Source organism: Ranitomeya imitator, chromosome 3 (genome assembly GCF_032444005.1).
Source record: "Ranitomeya imitator isolate aRanImi1 chromosome 3, aRanImi1.pri, whole genome shotgun sequence".
NCBI lineage: Eukaryota > Metazoa > Chordata > Amphibia > Anura > Dendrobatidae > Ranitomeya > Ranitomeya imitator.
Genome location: NC_091284.1, coordinates 400,997,264 through 401,002,263, shown reverse-complemented (window position 1 = coordinate 401,002,263; position 5,000 = coordinate 400,997,264). Strand labels below are relative to the sequence as shown.

Here is a 5,000-nt window from a genome sequence, read left to right as displayed (position 1 = left end):
TTGGTTGAAAGTAGGCAAAAATGGAATGAATTATGCAAATCTGAATGGGAGGAGCCAAAATGTTGAACTACAGTTGGCCTTGGAAAAGCAATTATCTGAATGGGCGCATCCTTTAATTTCATCTCTTCGAAAAAAGGACAAATAAAATATGGAACGCTTCACGAATTTGCGTGTCATCCTTGCGCAGGGGCCATGCTAATCTTCTCTGTATCGTTCCAATTTTAGTATATGTGCTGCCGAAGCAAGCACGGTCACCTGGAGACTCTCAGTGATATATATACGGCGCAGCATGGCCATCCCCCGAACTTAGGGAGAGTGAATAGGTAAATGATACTTTTTACATTAAGAGCAAAAAACACAGCAGAATGCTTCATAGTACTCCTGATTAGCTTGCAAAGTCCAATTAAAAAAAAAAGTCTTATTATTTTGGTTGAGAGTAGGCAAAAATGGAATGAATTATGCAAATCTGAATGGGAGGAGCCAAAATGTTGAACTACAGTTGGCCTTGGAAAAGCATGAGAAAGTTTTTTATCTGAATGGGCGCATCCTTTAAATTCATCTCTTCGGAAAAAGGACAAATAAAATATGGAACGCTTCACGAATTTGCGTGTCATCCTTGCGCAGGGGCCATGCTAATCTTCTCTGTATCGTTCCAATTTTAGTATATGTGCTGCCGAAGCAAGCACGGTCACCTGTAGACTCTCAGTGATATATATATGGCGCCGCATAGCCATCCCCCGAACTTGGGGAGAGTGAATAGGTAAATGATACTTTTTCCATTAAGAGCAAAAAACATACAGCAGAATGCAGCATAGTACTCCTGATTAGCTTGCAAAGTCCAATTAAAAAAAAAAAGTCTTATTATTTTGGTTGAGAGTAGGCAAAAATGGAATGAATTATGCAAATCTGAATGGGAGGAGCCAAAATGTTGAACTACAGTTGGCCTTGGAAAAGCATGAGAAAGTTTTTTATCTGAATGGGCGCATCCTTTACATTCATCTCTTCGAAAAAAGGACAAATAAAATATGGAACGCTTCACGAATTTGCGTGTCATATTTGCGCAGGGGCCATGCTAATCTTCTCTGTATCGTTCCAATTTTAGTATATGTGCTGCCGAAGCAAGCACGGTCACCTGGAGACTCTCAGTGATATATATACGGCGCCGCATGGCAATCCCCCGAACTTGGGGAGAGTGAATAGGTAAATGATACTTTTTCCATTAAGAGCAAAAAACATACAGCAGAATGCAGCATAGTACTCCTGATTAGCTTGCAAAGTCCAATTAAAAAAAAATAAGTCTTATTATTTTGGTTGAGAGTAGGCAAAAATGGAATGAATTATGCAAATCTGAATGGGAGGAGCCAAAATGTTGAATTACAGTTGGCCTTGGAAAAGCATGAGAAAGTTTTTTATCTGAATAGGCGCATCCTTTAATTTCATCTCTTCGAAAAAAGGACATATAAAATATGGAACGCTTCACGAATTTGCGTGTTATCCTTGCGCAGGGGCCATGCTAATCTTCTCTGTAGCGTTCCAATTTTAGTATATGTGCTGCCGAAGCAAGCACGGTCACCTGGAGACTCTCAGTGATATATATACGGCGCCGCATGGAAATCCCCTGAACTTGGGGAGAGTGAATAGGTAAATTGTACTTTTTCCATTAAGAGCAAAAAACATAGAGCAGAATGCAGCATAGTACTCCTGATTAGCTTGCAAAGTCCAATTAAAAAAAAAAGTCTTATTATTTTGGTTGAGAGTAGGCAAAAATGGAATGAATTATGCAAATCTGAATGGGAGGAGCCAAAATGTTGAACTACAGTTGGCCTTGGAAAAGCATGAGAAAGTTTTTTATCTGAATGGACGCATCCTTTAATTTCATCTCTTCGAAAAAAGGACAAATAAAATATGGAACGCTTCACGAATTTGCGTGTCATCCTTGCACAGGGGCCATGCTAATCTTCTCTGTATCGTTCCAATTTTAGTATATGTGCTGCCAAAGCAAGCACGGTCACCTGGAGACTCTCAGTGATATATATACGGCGCAGCATGGCCATCCCCCGAACTTAGGGAGAGTGAATAGGTAAATGATACTTTTTCCATTAAGAGCAAAAAACATACAGCAGAATGCTTCATAGTACTCCTGATTAGCTTGCAAAGTCCAATTAAAAAAAAAAAGTCTTATTATTTTGGTTGAGAGTAGGCAAAAATGGAATGAATTATGCAAATCTGAATGGGAGGAGCCAAAATGTTGAACTACAGTTGGCCTTGGAAAAGCATGAGAAAGTTTTTTATCTGAATGGGCGCATCCTTTACATTCATCTCTTCGAAAAAAGGACAAATAAAATATGGAACGCTTCACGAATTTGCGTGTCATCCTTGCGCAGGGGCCATGCTAATCTTCTCTGTATCGTTCCAATTTTAGTATATGTGCTGCCGAAGCAAGCACGGTCACCTGGAGACTCTCAGTGATATACAGGTCCTTCTCAAAAAATTAGCATATAGTGTTAAATTTCATTATTTACCATAATGTAATGATTACAATTAAACTTTCATATATTATAGATTCATTATCCACCAACTGAAATTTGTCAGGTCTTTTATTGTTTTAATACTGATGATTTTGGCATACAACTCCTGATAACCCAAAAAACCTGTCTCAATAAATTAGCATATCAAGAAAAGGTTCTCTAAACGACCTATTACCCTAATCTTCTGAATCAACTAATTAACTCTAAAAACATGCAAAAGATACCTGAGGCTTTTATAAACTCCCTGCCTGGTTCATTACTCAAAACCCCCATCATGGGTAAGACTAGCGACCTGACAGATGTCAAGAAGGCCATCATTGACACCCTCAAGCAAGAGGGTAAGACCCAGAAAGAAATTTCTCAACAAATAGGCTGTTCCCAGAGTGCTGTATCAAGGCACCTCAATGGTAAGTCTGTTGGAAGGAAACAATGTGGCAGAAAACGCTGTACAACGAGAAGAGGAGACCGGACCCTGAGGAAGATTGTGGAGAAGGACCGATTCCAGACCTTGGGGAACCTGAGGAAGCAGTGGACTGAGTCTGGTGTGGAAACATCCAGAGCCACCGTGCACAGGCGTGTGCAGGAAATGGGCTACAGGTGCCGCATTCCCCAGGTAAAGCCACTTTTGAACCATAAACAGCGGCAGAGGCGCCTGACCTGGGCTACAGAGAAGCAGCACTGGACTGTTGCTAAGTGGTCCCAAGTACTTTTTTCTGATGAAAGCAAATTTTGCATGTCATTCGGAAATCAAGGTGCCAGAGTCTGGAGGAAGACTGGGGAGAAGGAAATGCCAAAATGCCTGAAGTCCAGTGTCAAGTACCCACAGTCAGTGATGGTGTGGGGTGCCATGTCAGCTGCTGGTGTTGGTCCACTGTGTTTCATCAAGGGCAGGGTCAATGCAGCTAGCTATCAGGAGATTTTGGAGCACTTCATGCTTCCATCGGCTGAAATGCTTTATGGAGATGAAGATTTCATTTTTCAGCACGACCTGGCACCTGCTCACAGTGCCAAAACCACTGGTAAATGGTTTACTGACCATGGTATTACTGTGCTCAATTGGCCTGCCAACTCTCCTGACCTGAACCCCATAAAGAATCTGTGGGATATTGTGAAGAGAAAGTTGAGAGACGCAAGACCCAACACTCTGGATGAGCTTAAGGCCGCTATTGAAGCATCCTGGGCCTCCATAACATCTCAGCAGTGTCACAGGCTGATTGCCTCCATGCCACGCCGCATTGAAGCAGTCATTTCTGCCAAAGGATTCCCGACCAAGTATTGAGTGCATAACTGAACATTATTATTTGATGGTTTTTTTGTTTGTTATTAAAAAACACTTTTATTTGATTGGGTGGGTGAAATATGCTAATTTATTGAGACAGGTTTTTTGGGTTATCAGGAGTTGTATGCCAAAATCATCAGTATTAAAACAATAAAAGACCTGACAAATTTCAGTTGGTGGATAATGAATCTATAATATATGAAAGTTTAATTGTAATCATTACATTATGGTAAATAATGAAATTTAACACTATATGCTAATTTTTTGAGAAGGACCTGTATATACGGCGCCGCATGGCCATCCCCCGAACTTAGGGAGAGTGAATAGGTAAATGATACTTTTTCCATTAAGAGCAAAAAACATACAGCAGAATGCAGCATAGTACTCCTGATTAGCTTGCAAAGTACAATAAAAAAAAAAAAAAAGACTCTTATTGTTTTGGTTGAAAGTAGGCAAAAATGGAATGAATTATGCAAATCTGAATGGGAGGAGCCAAAATGTTGAACTACAGTTGGCCTTGGAAAAGCAATTATCTGAATGGGCGCATCCTTTAATTTCATCTCTTCGAAAAAAGGACAAATAAAATATGGAACGCTTCACGAATTTGCGTGTCATCCTTGCGCAGGGGCCATGCTAATCTTCTCTGTATCGTTCCAATTTTAGTATATGTGCTGCCGAAGCAAGCACGGTCACCTGGAGACTCTCAGTGATATATATACGGCGCCGCATGGCCATCCCCCGAACTTGGGGAGAGTGAATAGGTAAATGATACTTTTTCATTAAGAGCAAAAAATATACAGCAGAATGCAGCATAGTACTCCTGATTAGCTTGCAAAGTCCAATTTAAAAAAAAAAATACTCTTATTGTTTTGGTTGAAAGTAGGCAAAAATGGAATGAATTATGCAAATCTGAATGGGAGGAGCCAAAATGTTGAACTACAGTTGGCCTTGGAAAAGCATGAGAAAGTTTTTTATCTGAATGGGCGCATCCTTTAATTTCATCTCTTCGAAAAAAGGACAAATAAAATATGGAACGCTTCACGAATTTGCGTGTCATCCTTGCGCAGGGGCCATGCTAATCTTCTCTGTATCGTTCCAATTTTAGTATATGTGCTGCCGAAGCAAGCACGGTCACCTGGAGACTCTCAGTGATATATATACTGCGCCGCATGGCCATCCCCCGAACTTGGGGA

General features: G+C 40.6%; 8 non-coding genes across 8 annotated transcripts; all 8 read right to left on the bottom strand.

Annotated features, from left to right (window-relative positions):
* Nucleotides 1-142: 142 nt before the first annotated feature.
* On the bottom strand, nucleotides 143-249 carry LOC138673429 (U6 spliceosomal RNA). The gene has a single exon (XR_011320058.1). It is a non-coding gene; the product is annotated as a U6 spliceosomal RNA (small nuclear RNA).
* A 330-nt stretch (nucleotides 250-579) lies between these two features.
* Nucleotides 580-686, bottom strand: LOC138673531 (U6 spliceosomal RNA). Its single transcript, XR_011320157.1, has one exon. It is a non-coding gene; the product is annotated as a U6 spliceosomal RNA (small nuclear RNA).
* Nucleotides 687-1,019: 333 nt separating this feature from the next.
* Nucleotides 1,020-1,126, bottom strand: LOC138673184 (U6 spliceosomal RNA). The gene has a single exon (XR_011319849.1). It is a non-coding gene; the product is annotated as a U6 spliceosomal RNA (small nuclear RNA).
* Nucleotides 1,127-1,460: 334 nt separating this feature from the next.
* Nucleotides 1,461-1,567, bottom strand: LOC138673195 (U6 spliceosomal RNA). Its single transcript, XR_011319860.1, has one exon. It is a non-coding gene; the product is annotated as a U6 spliceosomal RNA (small nuclear RNA).
* A 332-nt stretch (nucleotides 1,568-1,899) lies between these two features.
* Nucleotides 1,900-2,006, bottom strand: LOC138673654 (U6 spliceosomal RNA). The gene has a single exon (XR_011320273.1). It is a non-coding gene; the product is annotated as a U6 spliceosomal RNA (small nuclear RNA).
* Nucleotides 2,007-2,339: 333 nt separating this feature from the next.
* LOC138673428 (U6 spliceosomal RNA) lies at nucleotides 2,340-2,446 on the bottom strand. Its single transcript, XR_011320057.1, has one exon. It is a non-coding gene; the product is annotated as a U6 spliceosomal RNA (small nuclear RNA).
* Nucleotides 2,447-4,387: 1,941 nt separating this feature from the next.
* On the bottom strand, nucleotides 4,388-4,494 carry LOC138673426 (U6 spliceosomal RNA). The gene has a single exon (XR_011320056.1). It is a non-coding gene; the product is annotated as a U6 spliceosomal RNA (small nuclear RNA).
* A 335-nt stretch (nucleotides 4,495-4,829) lies between these two features.
* Nucleotides 4,830-4,936, bottom strand: LOC138673425 (U6 spliceosomal RNA). The gene has a single exon (XR_011320055.1). It is a non-coding gene; the product is annotated as a U6 spliceosomal RNA (small nuclear RNA).
* Nucleotides 4,937-5,000: the final 64 nt, after the last annotated feature.